Genomic DNA, 20615 nt, shown 5'->3' on the forward strand with positions numbered 1-20615 from the left:
ATAGGAGAGACACTCGAGATGAGGTGTAGGCAGGAAGATCAGCGTGGCGGGATGCATGCTGCAGCTGCTGCGTGCTCAAACTGATATCCTCCAACACATGGTAGATCTTCAGAAGAGCAGCGGCTTACAGTGCCGCTGCAGCCCATGTTAAACCACTCAAAGCTCCCACGTCCATATCTCCCTCACCCAGACGTGTAGAACACGTGGGGAAGGCTTTCGCACCCGCCCACTCCACCGCGTGGCAGTCCAAGCAAAAGGCTGTCATTACGTTGAAATGAGCTTAATGGCCTTTTCCTTCCTCCTATCCTTCTCCAAGCACACCGGGATACCTTGATAATTCTCTGCTCTTTTTATAATTACTTTTTAGTAAAGAATACATCAAAGGGGAAGGGTTGCTTACAGGAATGACTTTAAGAAAGATACATGATTTTTAAATAATACTGACTTTATTTCCTTCAGCAAGCTGTAAGTAAAGGGGAAGGCGGTTGCTTACAGGGAATGAGTCAATCAAGGGGGAGGGTTCATCAAGGGAAACAAACACAGCAGTCAACACTACCTGGCCCATGCTGAAACTCATTTTCAAGGCTTCTCTGATGCGCACCGCCTCTTGGTGTGCTCTTCAATCGCCGGTCTGCGCTCGTACTCCAGGGCCAGGGATTTGCCAGCTCCCACCACCATAAAGGTCTCCCTTACTCTCACAGAGATTGTGGAGCACACAGCAAGCAGCAATAACAAACGGGACATTGGTTTGCTGAGGTCGGAGCGAGTAAGTAATGTTTGCCAGCGCCCTTTTAAACGGCCAAATGCACATCTACCACCATCTGCATTTGCTCAGCTGTAGTTGAACAGCTCTTGACCACTGTCCAGGCTGCCTGTGTAGGCTTCAGGAGCCATGGCATCAAGGGATAGCGTGGGTCACCAGGATAACGACAGGCATTTCAACATCCCCAACGGTTATTTCTGGTCTGGGAAGTAATTCCCTTGCTGCAGCCGTTTAAACAGAGTAGTGCTTCTGAAGACGCGAGCGTCATGAACCTTCCTGGCCATCCCACGTGATGTTGGTGAACGTCCCTTGTGATCCACCGGTGCTTGCAGCACCATTGAAAAGTACCCCTTGCGGTTTACGTATGGGTGCCCTGGCGCTCTGGGCAAGATAGGGATATGGGTCCATCTATGCCCCCCAAGTTAGGAATCCCATTGCAGCAAAGCCATCCGCTATCACTGCACGTTTCCAAGAGTCACAACCTTTCGTAGCAGCAGCTAACGATTGCTTGGCTACTTGCATCACAGCAGCCCCACAGTAGATTTGCCCACTCCAAATTGTTCCGACTGACCGGTAGCTGTCTGCGTTGCAACTCCGAGGGCTATTGCCCCGCTTCCCACTGGAGGGCTGCTCTCATCTTAGTATTATGGCGTTTCAGGGTAGGGGAAAGCATGTCACAAGTTCAAAAAGTGCTCTTACGCATGCGAAAGTTTTGCAGCCACTGGGAATTCGCCACACTGCAAAACTATGCGGTCCACCAGTCTGTGCTTGTTTCCGCGCCCAAATGGCGTTCAATAGGTAGAACCAGCCCCATTACCAGCAGTAGCTCCAAAACGCAGTGCCGGGGTTAGGAGAATTCAGTGTCCATGTCCTCATCGCTCTCGTCGCAGCGCTGCGTAGCTGCCTCCTCCTCTCCTCCTGCCTTTGCAGTTCATGGCTCAGCATAAAGAGCACAAGATGCGCGAGGTGTTGACAACGTTCACGATAGCGTTACTGATCTCAGCAGGGTCCATGCTTGCTGTGCTATGGCGTTTGCTCAGTTCACCAGGGAAAAGGCGCGAAACAGTTGTCTGCTGCTTCAACAAGGGAGGGGTGAGGCTGTACCAGAACCACCCCCGACAATGATTTCTGCCCCATCAGGCACTGGGCTCTCAACCCAGAATTCCAAGGGGCGGAGGAGACTGAGGGAACTATGGATGCTAACAGAACGGCTACCCACAGTGCACCGCTCCAGAAATCGATGCTAGCCTTGGACCATGGACACACACCATCGATTAACGGCTATGGGACGCGCACACTCGACTTTATAATATCAGTTTTAAGAAACCGATTTTAGCTAATTCGATATTATCCCGTAGTGTAGATATGGCCTGAGTGTTTAAAGGCTCACCTTCCATGAAGAATCCAGACCTGCCCCACAGGCTGGGGGAAGCAATGCGAAAGGCCCAGGAGCAGCAAAGGGGTATGGGGGGAGGGGCGAGGGAACAGCCAAGGCCTTAAGTCTGAATAGGCTAAAGGAGGAGTTGTTGTCATAGACACCACTAGTGCATGGCATTGTGGGGAGGCCCGGGGCATAGCCTAGTACCCAGTCCTCTCTGCTCTGGAGCTCGCCTCTCCATGTCGAGACCAAGAAATTATTGGGCTGCTGACAGGCAGGGCATCTCTTGAGACATGGAGTCCTCGATCAGTGCCCCTCAAAAATCCAGCTCAGCCCTAGGGCTGCTGCTAGGCCTCTGACATGGCCCTGGGCGAGCATTTGTGTCTGTTGGTGTCCCTGCATCTCCCGGTTCTGAGAAGTCTCAGTCGTGGCTTCATCTTTCCCTTTCCTGGTGCATCTGAGGGAGAATTGCTGTAGTGAAGCAGATCTCCAGGGGAGTTCCCAAGCCTGAAGCTGAGCTGAGACCAGTCATAATAAGCCATGGAGGCTGGGCCCCTGACAGGTAAGTGACCTGTATTGATTCAGAAATTTAATCACAAGGAGGCCCAGCTAATTATCCCCAATCACTGGGCTAGTTGTGTCAGAGCACAGTAGTGGCCTTGAAGCCACAGACATTCTGTGACTTTATATCCAGCCTTCCCAGGCGGCAATATCTTTAGCATAGCAAAGGCAGCAGGATTCAGTGGTTGGAGGCAGCCTTGAAGCCAGGACTCCTGAGTTCCATTCCCAGCCTGGGGAAGCTGTGTAGCCTAGTGGTTGGAGCAGGGAGCCAGGACCTCTGGGTTCTGCTCCCAGCTCTGCCTCAGATTCACTGAGTGACCTTATAAAGTCACTTCCACTCTCTGTGTCTCACTTTCCTTCCAGAGAAGATGGTACTAAAAGTGACCCCTCCCCCCCCAGCAATATTGTGAGGTGAAGTTAACATTTTAAAGCCCTTTGAGTCTAGAAAGGCACTATAAAAGGGCAGAGGTTGTAAAGACAGGCATATCATGTATCACTCATAGCAGGCCCTGCAGAACAATGGCGGTGGGTTCAAAATCCTAGTTGCCCTTAGCTAGAGAAGTGGTTGCTGCAAAGTCTTGTGAATGGGATTGTACAGCAGAAGGGGAAAAAAATCAGAGTGTGAGGTGGTGCATGCTCACAACAGGAGTTCAGTGAACCCTCTGGAAACTCCTCTCCCCCCCTTCCCCACATACTACTTGTACCATAGAAATGCTGTTATTTTATTGCAAGTAGACAAAACTTTCATTTCTACATCACCAGTAAAACCTGGACCAAGTCAATATTAAACAAATGTCATACTAAACTTCTCAAGATAGTTATGACCAAAGCAGATTGTGAAGAACTTCAAAAAGATCTCATAAAACTAAGTAATTGGGCAACAAAATAGCAAATGAAATTTAACGTGGATACATATAAAGTAATGCACATTGGAAAAAATAACCCCAACTATACATACAATATGATAGAGGCTAATTTAGCTACAACTAATCAGGAAAGAGATCTTGGTGTCATCATGGATAGTTCTCTGAAGACGTCCATGCAGTGTGCAGCGGCAGTCAAAAAAGCAAACAGGATGTTAGGAATCATTAAAAAAGAGATAGAGAATAAGATGGAGAATATCTTATTGCCCTTATATGAATCCATGGTATGCCCACATCTTGCATACTGCATACAGATGTGGTCTCCTCATCTCTAAAAAGATATACTGGCATTAGAAAAGGTTCAGAAAAGGGCAACTAAAATGATTAGGGGTTTGGATTGGGTCCCATATGAGGAGAGATTAAAGAGGCTAGGACTTTTCAGCTTTGAAAAGAGGAGACTAAGGGGGGATATGATATAGGTACATAAAATCATGAGTGTGTGGAGAAAGTGAACAAAGAAAGGGTATTTACTTGTTCCCATAATATAAGAACTAGGGGCCACGAAATGAAATTAATGGGCAGCAGGTTTAAAACAAATAAAGGGAAGTTCTTCACACAGCGCAGTCAACTGGTGGAACTCCTTGCCGGAGGAGGTTGTGAAGGCTAGGACTATAACAGGGATTAAAAGAGAACTAGATAAATTCATGGAGGTTAAGTCCATTAATGGCTATTGGCCAGGATATTAGAGAGTGGAGATAGATGGCAGAAGAGACATCACTTGATCATTACCTGTTAGGTTCACTCCCTCTGGGGCACCTGGCATTGGCACTGTCAGCAGACAGGATACTGGGCTGGATGGACCTTTGGTCTGACCCAGTATGGCCATTCTTATGTCATTCTGATCTCATGCCTGTTCAGTGACCCCCTATGTGAAGTGAGTTGGGGAGCATTTTGGCCTACTTGCTAGTGGACAGGTGTCCATATCACAATTGGCACTAACTTGGGCCCCTTGGTGGCAGAGACCAAGGACTGAAAGGGCCCTGTAAACTGAACACTCCTCTTATCCAGGAAGGGGTCCAGGAAATAAGATGCTCTTTTTCTTACAACTAGTCTCAAGATACCTGAGTGCTTCTCTTTCGTCTCTTGTCTTCCCCTCAATACTCTGTCAGGGAGCAGAATGCCCTGGGGTCTCTGCAGCTTGTGGTGGGGTGGGACCATTTGTTTCCTGATCCCTGGGGATGGTTCCTGTTGCAGACGTCTGGAGGGATGAATCTGACTGAGCCATCTTCTCCCCTTTACCATTCACTGTCTCTCTCTGTTCCCCCCTAACTGGCATAGTGAGGTGATTGGTTATTAAAGAGATCTAGCCTCTCTATTATCCTGAGAGAAGTTCTGCAGATTTAAATAGAAAGATATCAAAATAAAAGATAATTGTTGAGAAAGATGAATATGGGGGATATCAGGGGAGAAACATCAGCATGGAGGAACTCTTGCCTAATTTTCCCACCCACACAGAGCACAGTGATATTTGTGCCTTTAACACAGCAGATGAAAGCTTTCATGGCATTATTACAAGCTCCCCTTTAATAAGCAGAGGCATCTGGATAGCACATGTGCCCCATGAGCCCCCTCCAGTGATTCCCTGGGGACTCGGTTAATCCGACAGGAATGGCATGGAGCACTGTGTCCTTTCCATGTGGTAGGAGCCAGACTTAGGGCTCAAGGAACACCAAGGTGCAGTTGCAAGCTCCCAGCTCCAGATGGGGCACTTCAGTGATGCAAGTTCTTCCCTCGTTTTACCCAGTCACAGGGTGGCTTGCCCCATGGACTGGAGAATATGGGGCTAAGCCAGCTCTGATTACAGGATGAGTCACATCTGGGTTGAATCAGGTGCTCACCCAATAAAAAGAGCAGGAAATGTCACTGAAGGGGGGAGGTTTAGTTATGCCTAGAGCTACTGCAGGGTGAGGGCTCCAGGTGGGGAGATCTAGGAGAGACTCTAAGGGACACCTGGGGTGATGAGTGTGAGTTTGTGCTGTGTGTTATTTTGGATTAATCATGAGACACGCTGAACTGCTTTAGGGCTAGCATGTACTGGAGGACTTAACAAATTGGACTCCCAAAAGGGGATTTGCATGAACTGCCTTCTGAATTGAATGAGTTCTTGAAAGGGTCCTGAAGGAGGAGGAATCAGGGCACTGCTGAGGTACTGCTGGCCATGAGAGGGTGCTTCCAAGGGGGGAGGTTGCCCACATGGTATTACAGACCTTGTGGGAGACATAATCATCTAAACCTTTGGGGACTTTAGTCATGTCCCCAGGTGCATATGAGCTCCCTACTACTTCTCCTGCTGCATGTGTGAGATCAACAAAGCCTGCAAATCTGTGGATATGGTTGTATTGTTTACCATCTTGGCAAATCAGATATGGCTCCAAGTGTTTGTAGCTGAGCATGGCTCTAACAGTGAGAGAGACTACTGGTGGGAATGGAGATATATAGATAAAAAAGGTGGAGTGTGTGTAACATGGACAGACCCCAGTCATCAGTGGCTGGGACTTCCTGGAGCTAAATGCATGAGGCTGTGCTGCATAAGCTAAAAGCCAGATGGCTCTTAGCTAAGGCTGTAAAGTAAACTTATTAATCTCTCTCTAAGTGGTCTCTGCCATTTGATGAGACAGAATACCACACCCAGGAAGTGTGGGGGTTACATGTGGAGTGTAGGTTGGTTACAAGTTAATTATTCTGGATTGGTGTAGATCTAAACTTTTATATCTGTGCAGGGCTCTAGTGATCAGGATTTGGAAACCTGTGAGATGAGACTTTTAGGTCTCCTCCCTGGGAGAAGCCCAGCTAGCATCAAGGAGCTGAGGGACCATCTGTAAATTCCTGAATACCTGTTTCTGAGAACCTAGTGCTCTCACTTCCAAAATCAGACAGAGGTTTCTTGTGATCGAAAGTCTCTGACAGCACACAGGATCATGGAATTGAGATTGCACAAGAAACCACGGATTGTCTTGGGGGCGTAGGTGGAATAATTGAGAAACAAGATGTCTCTTCTAACAATGCTTCTCAACACCTTTTCATGCAGTATAGGAAAACCACTGTTGTTCCTTACTGCTACCTCCATGCCACCATCCTTTGCAACTAGGCTTGGGGCAGGAAACCATTCAATAGCGTAGCTGTGGGGGGAGCGTCCACTCCTCCACTGAGCACAAGTGGCACCTTGTCAATTTCCTGGTACCTTTATACACACTCTGGGGAGCAATTTTTAAAAAAGTACTGCAGCGCTTTTATTTTACTCATCCGGCAGCACTCCGGGTCTTTGGTGGCAATTCAGCAGCAGCACCTTCACTCACTCCAGTTCTTCAGTGGCAGGGCCTTTGGTGCCACCAAACTCACCCAGAGTGAGTGAAGGGCCCACTGCCAAAGACCTGGGGCACCGCTGGATGAGTAAAAGTGCCACAGCGGGTGGTGCTTGATTTTTTTTTTTTTTTTTTTTTTTTATTGCTCCCCCTGTTCCCTCCACCTGGCTGTACCACTGAAATCATTGTTGTTGACCTATCTTATGGTTACAGTTCTGATGATGCCATCTCTCCCTGTTGTCCCTGTGTTTGTGACTCTGACGTTTTGGGGTGGGTGGGGGATGTATGTACCCTGGTTGTAAAGATGCCTTGAGGGGTTTCTGAGCTGCATAGCTGAGATGGCTCTGAGTAGCTGGATATTTAAGGCTCTTTCCTTTGTAAGGTTAGAGTCTCCTCTCTATCAGATTGAAGGGGGTGTGATGGGTTGAATCACAGAAACCCCTGTGGGAATTGCCAAGTGATGTGCCAAAACTACTTCTGCCCCTGCTTTCCCTGCTAGTCTTACATGCCAGGATTTAAGTGGTTCTAAGTAGTAACAGACAGAACAAAGTGAATTATCAAGCAAAATAAAACAAAACACGCAAACCTAAGCCTAATACAATCGAGTACAGATAAAATCTCACCCTGAGAGATGTTTCAATAAGTTTATTTCACAGACTGGATGCCTTCCTAGTCTGGTCACAGTCCTTTCCCCTGGTACAGCCCTTGTTCCAGCTCAGGTGGTAGCTAGTGGATTCCTCATGATGGCTGACTCTTTTCTCTGTTCCATCCATTTATACATCTTTTGCATAAGGTGGGAATCTTTTGTCCCTCTGGGTCCCCTCCCACTTCTCATCGGAAAAGCACTAGGTTAAAGATGGATTCCAGTTCAGGTGACATGATCACATGTCATTGGGGCCAGCGCAACCCATTAGGTGACCTAGGCGGTCACCTAGGGCACTAACATATGGGGGGGGCAGCCATCCCAGTCATTGGTGGTATTTCAGGGGTGGGACCTGCTGCTGTCAGGGGTGCCATTTCGGGGGTGGGAGCTTCCACCACCTAGGGCACCAAAAAAGCTGGCGTCACTCCTGCATGTAAGACTTCCTGTATACGTCTGTGCTGGCAAGTGGGTAATGAAGACTTGCAGGTAAAACAGCCATTTGCAATCAATTGTCCTGGTTAATGGGAGTCAGCTAGATTCCAAACCACCATTAATGGCCCACTATTTGCATAATTACAATAGGACCTCAGAGTTATATTTCATATTTCTAGGTTCAGATACAAGAGTGGTACATTTATAGAAATAGGATGATCACACTCAGAAAATTATAAGCTTTGTAATGATACCTTACAAGAGACCTTTTCCATGAAGCATATTCCAGTTATATTCGCATATTTTCATAAAATCATATAGAGTGCAACATCACAGGGGGTGGCCCAGCTTGTCTCATTCTCCTCTTCTGCTTCAGTACTTTGATCACCTGCCATGCTTTCTGCTGCTGTCATGGAACCTTGATCAGCTCAGCACCTGTCTCTAAATGTTGAGTTTCATCTCCTTCAAACTTGGCGGCTCGCTCACTGCTGCCTCATCAGGGCCTTTCATCTGCTGCTGCTTTCCCTCATCAGTGACATAGCTAACAGCTCTGCTTCTGCATGCCTTGATTCTCAAGCCCTAATAAGCTGGGTTCCACTGTAATTGTAAACTGGGAATCATCATTGAGCAGGTGTGTTTCTAAGGTGGAACAATTTACAAAGGTCTCTGGTGGGTTCTCCATCACTGATGGCTTTTTTTTAATCAGGACTGGATGTTGTTCTAAAACATCTGCTCTAGGAATTATTTTGGGGCAGTTCTCTAGCCCGTGTTCAACAGGCAGTCAGTGGATGATCACCATGCTCCCTTCTGGCCTTGGAATCTGTGCATCTACAAACCTCAGCTTCTGAGGAGCACCCGGCATGATGAAGTAGCCTAGAAAGTGGGAAATACCTCGTCTCTTGCTAGTGTCCAAATTACAGAAGGGGTCCTGAGGGGACTCTGGCTGGGGCTTTCTGTCCCCATGGCCCTGGCCTGGAAGCAGCTGAGCATCTTCCTCTTGCTCACCAGGGGCTGAAGAGCTTAGGATTGTGCTCAGAGGAAGGAGTGCAGAGGGTCTGGAGTTCACTGGCTACCAGAGCAGGTGTTCTGAGCCCTGAGGAAACACTGAGCAGCTACTGTGCAGGTAGGGTGACCAGATGTCCTGATTTTAGAGAGACAGTCCTGATTTTGGGGTCTTTTTCTTATATAGACTCCTATTACCCCCCACCCCATCCTGATTTTTCACATTTGCTGTCTGGTCAACCTATGTACATGAACCCAGTGCAACCACTCTGTCATAAACAGATAGCTAAGGGTTAATGTTCCCTTTACCTGTAAAGGGTTAACAAAGGGAACCAAACACCTGACCAGAGGACCAATCAGGAAACCGGATTTTTAAAAGCTCAGGGAGGGAATGTTTGTGTGTGTGTCTTTTGTCTGTACTGTGGTGAGAGGATCTTTCTTATCATTCAAGCTTCTTATCTCAGATTCAAGTTCGTCGATACCAAAAGTCAAAAAGACAGTAAGCTTTATTGTTTTTTTGTATTTACACTTGTGTGGAGTATGTGATGTTTATAATCTGGATATCTTATTTGAATTAGGTGTGTTATTCATTTTCTTTTAAGAAATTGACCCTGTATTGTCAAACCTGATACAGGCTATGTTTATGTGGTTTTCTGTTCTCTTTTAAGACCTTGTTTGAATTTTCTCTGGGATAGGCTAAGGAACGAAGGGAAGGGAAATTTCATCTTTGTGTGGATTTACGGAGGTGATCTGTGCGCCTCAGGGAAGAAGTGGGGGGAGGTGAATTGCCCTCTTCTGTTTGAAAGTCAAGAGTTTAAGTACGTATCGTCCAGGGGGATAACCGGGGAGGGGGACCGGGCGCTAGATGGTAAAGAGAGACAAGGGAGGAGATTGTTTGTCCCTTGGTGTGAGCTCCAGGGCCTCGTGAGTTCTATGGGGTCCCCAGAGAAGGTTTTGGGAGACCAGAGGGAGCCAAGCCCGAGAATCCTTGGCTGGTGGCAGCGATATCAGATCCAAGCTGGTAATTAAGCTTGGAGGTTTCATGCTAGGCACCCACATTTTGGACGCTAAGGTTCAGAATTGGGATTTATGCTTATGATACACTCAGCACCCCCATCCCCCAACTAGGGGGCTCCTAGCGACTCTGGCAATAACCCTGTATCCCCTTAACCTTGCCCTGGAACCCCCTTGCCCCCAATGCAAATGTTTCCCCTGCCCTGCCTTTATGGTCTGTCCCTTGTCTCCAACATACCCTTAAGCCCTCCTACCCCTTTGAGTTTCCCCACTGTAGCATCTGATTGCATTTCTGGGTGGATTTCTGACCCATCCGAAGCACTCGCCAGAATGCTGTATTGAACCTCCCACACTTTAAGGGCACTCTTTTTTTCTTCCTTCTGTCTGTCTAGCAGCAGCAGCATTGTGTCCATGTAGGACAAATGGATGCAGATGTCAGGCATGTGTATGGATATATGGGTACCCTTCACTGCACTACCTGGGCAGCACCAAACTGCCCCCTCTTCCCATCACAGAAGGTTCATGTTTGTTTCTTACCTGTCTCAACTGACGTGTTGCAAATCAGATTTGCATTTAAGATAATACTCTTGTGTCCCAGCTAGTATCCTGTTCCCAGTCCCCTTTGGCACCCAGACCCCATTCAGCACAGAGAACCTGTTGGACTCCCCACTCCTTCCCAGCTCTCTAGATCCTCAGCAGATTAATGAACCCAGGGCCAGTAGTGTCCCCCTCCCCTTTCCTGTATGCCAGAGGAAAATTAAAAACCAGCCATCTGCCCCAGATGCGTCTGCCTTCCAGCAGAGCCTGCCCACTTGGGTCACTTGGGAAGCCCTCTCTTCCAGAGCTGTAATTGTGGCATCAGCCTGTTTAATTGGTATTGCTATAATTCACTACCGGCCATCCTAATTGTTGGCACCCATAAAAGCTGTGCTGACAGCCTGGAACCAGGCAGGTGAGGAGCATTTGGTGCCATGAGGAGGCTCTTACACAGTGTTTGCCGCTATAGACAGCCATCTTGCTTTACATTCCTTCCCCACAGATGCCTTTTGTGATTAACATCATGGGACGAGATTGGCATGGGGAACATGTGCTTTGCCAGCTAGTTACCAGATCCTCCCAGATCCTAGCCCCTGCCTCTCCTCCTCCTGCATCAGTGCCAAGGTGAACTAGACCCATCACAAGTCTCCTCACTACCCCCATTCCAGCAGTGAAGGATCAGACCTATCCCCTTCCATCTTAGCACCTATTGAAGCTCTCAGGCAGAAGTCTGTCCACATCTAAAGGCTCCTCCCTCCAGCCTAAGGGGGAGGAGCTACTGGCCTCAGATCTTAAAAGATTTCAGAGGACAACAAATGGGAAAAAAAAACAGGGATGGAAGTGAAGGTTACAGGGATCCAGGAGGGGACACTGAGCAGAGAACCCTGGACAACACCCACTGCTCCTCGAAAGTGTCCAAGAAACCAGTGTGAGCAGTCCAGATGAACTCTGCCCAGGGACATGACTTTAAGGAGGATCGAAAACAGTGGCAGAACACCTCTTCATCCAGCTTGCTCCTCCAGGTAAGATGAATGGCCACCTTGGCCAATGCCAAGAGTAGGTTGATGAGGAGGTCTGGTGACTTTGTGGGGACTTAGATGGGGTGTGCATAGAGCAGGTGATGTGGGGAAAATTGCAGCCAGAACCTGAGGAGGAGGCTCTGGAGGAGTCAGAAAAGGGGCTGCAACTGGCGCACTTGAGGAAGATGTGTGCCAGGGTCTCATTTTCACCACAGAAGAGGCAGGTTTTGGAGGAGGGGATGAACCGTGCTAGTGCTCATGGCTCTGTGAAGGAGCCACCAACTAATATCGCCAGCAGCCCATGGGACCAGGGTGGAATACAGACTGGCCCACCAAAGCTCCTCACCCTCTACAGATGGCAGCAGGTCCTGCCACTTGGTGCTGGGACAGGACATGGGGATGAGGAAGTGAAAGATGTGGAGCATGAGTGTAAACTGCTGTTTCCTAGGTGAAGTTCGGAGGCAGGCTGGCTGCAGGTCATGTTCCCGGCTCAGATGGGGCAGGGAAGAGGGGAGCTCAGTCTCCATGGCCCACTCAATCCTCTGCTTCTCTGCTGAACTTGCGAGTGTGGGGGCCATTAATGCTGTTTGGGGAGGTGGTTACCTGATCTTCAAAACTCAAACTCATGTCACACAGGGGCTATTCTGAACAGCCATCAGCTGTGGAAGACTTAAGGGTAGCCACTGAGCCAGAATCCTGAAGATAAACTGATGGCCTAGAGTATCTCAAGATCATGAGCTAGCCAGACCTCCATCCAACTCTGCAATGAGATGGAAATGATGAGGTATGGAGAATAAATGTGAGGCTCATTGTGAAAGCACGATGAGTTGATTTACAATGGGAGTGGGGCAGGATGTGAAAGGAGGCAATGAGAAAGTGGAGAATAGGGGGCAGTGGATACTGGGGCTGCTAAGAGTATAGGAGGGGCAGTAGAAACTGGAACATGAGAAGGGAATGGAGAGGGACCATCAGGTCACCTTAAGGATCCTGCTATACTAAGTATCCTTGAAGGTTGGCTTCCCAATCATTGCTCCAGGAGCCCCATTGAGATGAACAGCACAGGTGGCCCTTGCAATATTTCATGTGGCCCCTGCTTTCTGCAGCAATCAGATCGCCCTGGGCACGACAGACATTTAATTACTGATGCTACTTCCCCCTCATGAAATTGAGAGTGAGTCAATATTTAATGGGGACTGGGGCAGTACGTATGCCGTGACAGATGGCCAGGTATTAATTACGGTGCAGTGGTAACGCAGCCACATGGGCCACTTTCCCCAGCAGGGAGTCACATCAGTTCTGGGAGGGAGGGGAAGCATATAGCTGATTTATTTAATGAATTGCATTTACTCCAGACAAGCCTGTGTAATTCACCAGAATGTGTTGCACTGAGCAACGGTAAAGTGAATGCAACTGCTCAATCAGCATCCATGTCCTTTCTCAATTCCCTATAACCCCCTCACCTCATTTCTGATTCACTGCCTCTCTCCTCCATTCAGCAAGAATGCTTCCCTTTCCCAGGTTCATGGCTTTGAAGATGGAGTTCTCCATGCTCCCACCTCAGCCATCCTGCAGTTCAAACCCCTGTCATGATGGAAAGTTTCCTTTAGCTCAAGCAATAGGGCCCTGTACCATGGGAGTAGAGGTCTATCCCTACTGTAACTTGCTTTGTAGCACATGTGTGTCTGGGCTGGAATAAAGTGTAACTGAAGGCAGCATGGGGGCGGGTGTGGCTTCACACTGAACTATTGGGGATTTTCTATTTACAATATATTATTTATTAATGTGTATTACTGAGGTCCCTAGGAGCCTAGTTATGGTCCCAGCAGTTGAAACTGTTCCAGTTCTATCCAGTACAGGGTAGTGCTGCACATATACTCACTGGCTCATTACAGTATTGTCATTCCTATTGTTCAGACAGGTAGACTGAGGCACAGGGAGACATGAAGTGTGTGAGGTCCTGGCAATTCAGCCAGAGGTCCCGGCTCCCACTCCTACTCTGACTTATCCTCTTGTGCTCTCACTTTTCCCCTAGCTCATTGCACATGAAGTTACCCTGATGGGTAAGTACTTGAATACTTTCCTGTAGATTTTTAAGAAATAAACTGTCTGAGGCATTCCCAACTCCCCTTTCCCCACTCTTGTCCCAGAGATGCTGTTACCATCTCACTGGAGGTGTGTGTACCAGATATTCTGCCTACCTTTAAACAATTGGGACTCCCTAATCTGTGCCTCATTGGCACCAAAGATGATGATGTCTCTGTTAAAAGGTTGGCAATGAAGAATGCACTGAAATGGGAATCTTTAATGTGCATCCTGTTCAGACCAAGTAGCTGGATGGCTCCAGTGGAGCTCTTACTGGAAATTGAATAGTGGCCTAGTTAAGAGACTAGTTGTAGCAGGGGAAGGTTATTGGGGCGGTGGGACCCAGCGGGCTCTCTGAATTAAGACTATAGGTGTGCCCAGCTGCAATGGCTCCAGAGGAACTTGCATTTCACCCCATTTGGCTTGACTTACAGCCTCAGTGACTAGGGCTGTTTTACAACACATGGCTGGCTGGTGTCGGATGTTTGGCTGCATATGTGGGCGGGGGGGTTGTATGCTGTCCCAGTTCTGCGCAGATAGCGGAGACAGCAGACTTTGATTGAACTGCCCAATACATTCACAGACTTGGTTTTCAGCAAAGGAACTTGTTTAGGGTTATTGCTGACAAAGCATGGTGCTAATACCCTGGCTCAGTGGTTACAGATACACTATCACATGTATGCTTGAGACAATGGACTGGCTCAGTTAGTAGTGGGACTTTCCACTATCCCCTTGGCCAGACCCCAACACCCCCTCAGAGATACCTTTTTATACCCCAATATAAACAAGTTATGTATTGCCCCTCTGACGTGGCTCGCTACCACCCATTACCTTGTACCTGTTAGTTCAACTGAAATATCTTAATTCATCATCCTGACCTTATCTTTAAGATGGGTCAGGATGTTCCTCTTATCTATGGGGAACCTACTTGTACCATTCCTGGTATTGGAAGGTTCTAGTACTGCCCTTTTGGAATGTTTGTGTGAGTGTTTTGTACATAACAATTCATAGGAATGAGTGTTTCAGCAATATTAGCCCTGTTTTCGCCTGAGCTAATTACAGATTTATTATAGATTTAATTACAGAATAATATTACAGATTTTGTGAGTAGGCCCTGCCTCTAGCTCACAGCCGGATTTTGCTTTATATCAGCAAAGTTTTGACAACTACTTTAGACCAGGCCTCAGGCCTCAGACCAGGCCTCTAATACAAGGCCTTATATTTCAGGCTCTCTTTTTACTACAACTGTCAGCTGGTGCTTTGCAGAGCTAACCATCTCCTCCAAGAGACACTTTGGAAATTGTGTGGCATTGGGGAGGTTAGTAGCTTTTACTAAAATTGTGTTGATTTACAAGGATAAAGTGAATTAGGTAACTTGACTTTATGCTAATGGCTTTGGTTGAATCTCTGCTCTGTGATTGCCTTAGAACTCTCAAATGCAGCACAATTGGGCCAGGGTTGGATTGGAGACAGTTTAGGAACATTGTGCTGCAGGAAGAAATGTTGATGACTCAGGCTACGTCTACACTGCACGATTAATTCGAAGTAGTTTAAACCGATATTACAAAACCGATGTTATAAAATCGGGTTTGCGCGTCCACAGTGCAATCACAAAATCGATTGCTTGCGTCCCTGGTCCAAGGCTACCATCGATTTAAGGAGCGGTGCACTGTGGGTAGCTGTTCCTCAGCTATCCCATAGTTCCCACTTCCGTGTTGAGAGCACAGTGCCTGATGGGGCAGAAAACATTGCCCCGAGTGGTGCTGGGTACAGCCTCACCCCTCCCTTTGTGAAGGCAGCAGACAACCCTTTGGCGCCTTTTTCGTAGAGTGCATTGAGCAAACGCCATAGCACAGCAATCTTTCCCTTTTTTTTCACTTGGTGGGGGGGGGGGAATAAACTGAGGAGCTGTTCCCTGAACCACGCCAGACACTGTGTTTGAACCTACAGACATTGGGAGCTCAGCCAAGAATGCAAATAATTTTCAGAGACTGCTGTGGACTGTGGGATAGCTGGAGTCCTCAGTACCCCCTCCCTCCCTTCATGAGCGTCCATTTGAGTCTCTGTCTTCCCGTTACGCTTGTCACACAGCGCTGTGTATCCTGGAGTTTTTTATTCAAACGCTTTGGCATTTCGTGTTCTGTAACGGAGCTGGATACAACAGATTTGTCTCCCCATACAGCGATCAGACCTAGTATCTCCCGTACGGTCTATGCTGGAGCTCTTTTTCGATTTCAAACTGCATCGCCAGCCGTGCTGATCAGAGCTCCACGCTGGGCAAGCAGGAAATGTAATTCAAAAGTTCGCGGGGCTTTTCCTGTTTACCTGCCCGCTGCATCCGAGTTCAGATTGCTGTCCAGAGCGGTCAGTGCTGCACTCTGGGATGCCGCCCGGAGGCCAATAACGTCGATTTCCGTCCACATGAACCCTAATCCGAGTTATCACTATCGAATTTAGCGCTACTCCTCTCGTTTGGGAGGAGTTCCGAAATCGATTTAAGGAGGCGGTAAAATCGATATTAATGACGACGTCATGTGAACGGATACAGCGTTAAATCGGTATATCGGCCATTAAACCGATTTAAAGTCGCAGTGTAGACCTGGCCTCAGTAGGAGGTGCTCTCCCCCACAACATTGCGATCACTGAGGATATGTCTTTGCTGTGTTGCAGTGAGTCTCAGAGCCCAAGTCTACAGACTCAAGCTTGCAGGGCCTGTGCTACAGTGCTAAAAGCAGCTATGTAGATATTGTGGCTTGGGCTGGAGCTCAGGCTCTGAAACACATGCCCCTCCCTGGGCTTCGGAGCCCAAGCTCCAGTCTTGAGTGACTACCCAGCTGTTTTTAGCACCATAGCATGAGCCAGTCTACAGACCTGGGCTTTGAGATTTGCTGCTGGGCGGGGGGAGAGGGGGTTAAAAATGCAGTGTAGACATACCCCTTAGATCCTGTGGAATCTCTCCATAATGTTAAAGGGGAGTTCACCTGACCAGATTCCAACACATCCTGCCTAATTTAAATCCCTCCTCTGGTTTCATTCAAGTGCTCTCTTCTCCACATCCTGTCCCAAACTACTGTGTAGTGTTACTGTGCACTGTTGAGCAGCTGCTGCATCCCTCACCAGGGGGTGCTGTATTTCAGAAGTGGGTGAAGAAATCCCTATTTTGATATCTGTTACCTGCTCCCCTAGGGAGGTTGTGAGTTTGTATTTCAAGTATTTGAGATCCTCACAGGAAAGCTACCTGAAAGCACTAAATTATTATTGTGATTTAAGCCACTGAAAGTAGCTCATTCCATCTCATCCCGATTCCCATCCCAGCTTCCCTTGGTGTGGTAAACTGCAGCCTTTTTCCAACCGTGGATACCTTAGGGGAGTTTCATCTGAAAGGAACATACTTTGGGTGGGGGAAAAGTTATGTGGAGCCTCAGCTGAGGGATTTGATCCCATCACATTTACAGGATTTCAGCACCCCACCATGCAATCCTGCAAATTTGCAAATCCCTTCACTTATTTACAGGTTTTGGAGCCTGGTTTTTAATATGCTAAAGACCCTAGTGGCATCACAGCCTGCTCCACTTTGCAAACATAGGCATAATAGGGCCCTTGGGCCTGTTGTTTGTTTCTGTTTGTTATGAGATTTTCCCCTTCACTTCATGCCCTGAGATCACGTTCATGTGGGAAGTGAAAAACCAGCTGCAATCTGTATTCTCAGATACCAGGCGAGGGATGGTACTTTTATGTAGGATACTATAATCCCCTGTCCTGGATTCATAAGACTGGGGAAATATCCCCTTTGGAGATGCCATTGTTTACTTTCTGGGAGGAGATACTGCAAATTACAGCTACATCAGCTATATTTCCCTCCCTGGGAATGCTGGATGTTAGCTCTGTATGCACCTCATGCTGCTCTTGGGGTTGCTGTTGGTTTTTTAAGATGCTAATGGCAGGTACTGCTGGCTAGATGACCCCAGAATTTGAGGGTCTGTCTTCACCCATAACATGGGTGCAGTATGGGTAGCAAGCCTGCCCTCCACACCATCCTATCCATGCACCTCAGTCCTGCCTTGGATGCCTCTTTGTTGCAATTGTTAACAGGAGGGCATAGAATTTTGTTGGAGGCTTTTTTTGTGATGTAGGCACCTGTTCCACTTGGAGCTGGACTGAGACACATCCAACTTAGATTCATAGACTCTAGGACTGGAAGGGACCTCGAGAGGTCATTGAGTCCAATCCCCTCCCCTCATGGCAGGACCAAATACTGTCTAGACCATCCCTGATAGACATTTATCTAACCTTCTCTTAAATATCTCCAGAGATGGAGATTCCACAACCTCCCTAGGCAATTTATTCCAGTGTTTAACTACCCTGACACTTCAGGAACTTTTTCCTAATGCTCCAACCTAAATCTCCCTTGCGCAGGTTTAAGCCCATTGCTTTCCCTGTTCTATTTCATTAGAGGCTAAGGTCAACAAGGTTTTTTCTTCTCCTGATGACCACCCTTTTTAGATACCTGAAAACTGCATTCCTGTCCCCTCGTTTCTCTTTTCCAATAAGCAACCCATTCTTTCAGCCTATCCTCTCGTAGGTCATGTTCATCAGACCTTTAATCATTCTTGTGTTGCTCTTTCTCTGGACCCTTTCATCAATTCTTCCAACACTCGCTTTCTTGAAACTTGCCTGCTGTATGAGGACACTGGCACAAATGAGGCACAACACGTTAGCCTAACCAGTGCAGGGTAGAGCGGAAGAATATTCTCGTGTCTTGCACAAACACCTGTTATGCATCCAAATGTTTTCTTTTGCAAAGCATCACTGTGATAATTTATGCTTGTGTCCACTATGACCCCTAGATCTCTTTCTGCCGTTTCTCTCTTCCTAGACAGGTCTTTCCCCAGTTTGTATGGTGAAAACTGATGTTCCTTTCCTAAGTGGCACTTTTCATTTGTTTTATTGAACTGTCATCGTTTACCTAGACCATTTCTCCAATTTGTCCAGATCATTTTGAATTATGACCCTGTCCTCCAATCCCTCCCAGTTTGGTATCGTCTGCAAACTTAATAAGCGTACTTTCTATGCCAACAGCTAAGTCGTTGATGAAGATATTGAACAGAGCCGGTTAAAACAGACCCCTGCGAATCCCCACTTGTTATACCTTTCCAGCAGGATTGGGAGCCATTAATAACCACTCTCTGAGTACGGTTATTCAGCCAGTTATGCACCCACCCAACTTGTTTCACAAAAGGGCCACTGACCAGGCATTGGGCAGGAATGGCTTTCAGTCGCTATTGATGTGGTCTGGATTTGAACAAGTGATGAAATGAAATCCTCTGTGTCCCAAAGAACTTTTCTGCATGGTTTTTGTAGTGCTGTATCAGTATATAAACTAATAGTTAAGGTGGTACAACCCCCTAGGATGGATGCAATTATACCCGTATCAAGGTGTTTATATCCCTCACCCCCATACTTAGGGGAATAAGCTGTACTAATATAAGCACCTTTACAGTCTAGGGACTGCACCACTTTAACTAGATCAGTTTACTGGTTTAAAGGGGTGTAGAAGCTGTGTAGCCCAGCTTTTAGCCACCCAGACTCCAGTGAAGCCCAGGAGCTCTTGGATAAGCTCTCCAGGGCCTGGCTGTCAAGTCGTTTTTCCTTCCTTTCCCTTTCTCTTTCTCTTCTGTATGCTGTCAGTTCGTCTTTCCTGAAACCTCTTTCCATTTCTGTTGTGGGGAGCACTGGCAGCTGATGCAGGCAGATAGAATTATCTGTATCCACACGCTGTGCTCTTTATATTGCAATCCCAGAGCCCAACTCCCATCCCCTCCTCTGCCTGTTCTTAAGCTTTTCTATTTACAGTAACAAGTATAAAATATTTACACAAGCTATAAAGGGATTTCCAGCCCCTATTGAAGCGCTGATATTAAATAATAGTGTATAATAAAGCAATAACAGATGCATTAACCATTTGGACTGTGGCCCATCTCTACCCAAGCTTTTCTGCACTGGGATTAATAGGATAGGCATTTTTGACAGTTTCTGAGGTCTGGAATTCTGGGGATGAAACAAGCCCAGTTTTCCTATTTTTGACAATTTCCATCTAGTGATTCCTTGGGGATTTCACATCCCCAGTTCCTCTTGATTTCAGTGAAAATGGGCCAGAAAAAGAACGCAAGGTTCAAACTCTCACAACTTCTGGAACATTGGGGCAATTTGAGTCTGAACATGGCCACTTGGGCCCACCTGTGACATTCAGCCCTCCCTTCATGAAAACCTGTCCCAAAGGGAGCCCAGATTCAGGCACACAGCCTCATGAGCTTCAGAGAAGTTGACTAATATGGGCCAAGCTCTGGTGGTAGAAGGAGACAGTTGGGAACATGATGATTTCAGATACAGAGGAAGCCCAAAGCCACACAGTTAAGTCAGCACTCTGAATAGCCTCCAATTATGGGTCCAATCCAGGAGACAGTACTCTGCAGTGACATTCAGGTTTCCATTTTCATTCGCTCCCTCTCATCATGTCTAGGTTGTTCAGCCCACTCTGGCTATCTGCAAAATAGGGATCTGACTCTGGAGTTCAGATTCCTTTAGAAGTAAAGAGTGCTGGGGCTGGGGCTTTTAGCCGAATTTTGGGGACTAGCCAAACTCAAGATTTTGGCTGCTGACTCCATGTTGAACTTAAACTACCAAAATGTTCTCCCTAGACCACCCAGCCAGCCAGCTCCCACTGCAGCCTTTGTTACTACCTCCATATTCTGCACATCATTCTTTTAGATGCAGCCTGACAACTGAATTAATGCCTTAATGTTCCTCCCATCAAGAGCTTAATTTCCATCTGGTCTCCCTAGTGTGCAGAGCTCCTGATGGGGAAGATTCAGATTCTAAAAGATTCTGCTCTGGAGAAGTGACTTGTTTGGGGATTTTTGCTGATTGGGCTCAGTGTGCAGCCAGAGCATTCCTTTCCT

Source organism: Chelonoidis abingdonii, chromosome 26 (genome assembly GCF_003597395.2).
Source record: "Chelonoidis abingdonii isolate Lonesome George chromosome 26, CheloAbing_2.0, whole genome shotgun sequence".
NCBI lineage: Eukaryota > Metazoa > Chordata > Testudines > Testudinidae > Chelonoidis > Chelonoidis abingdonii.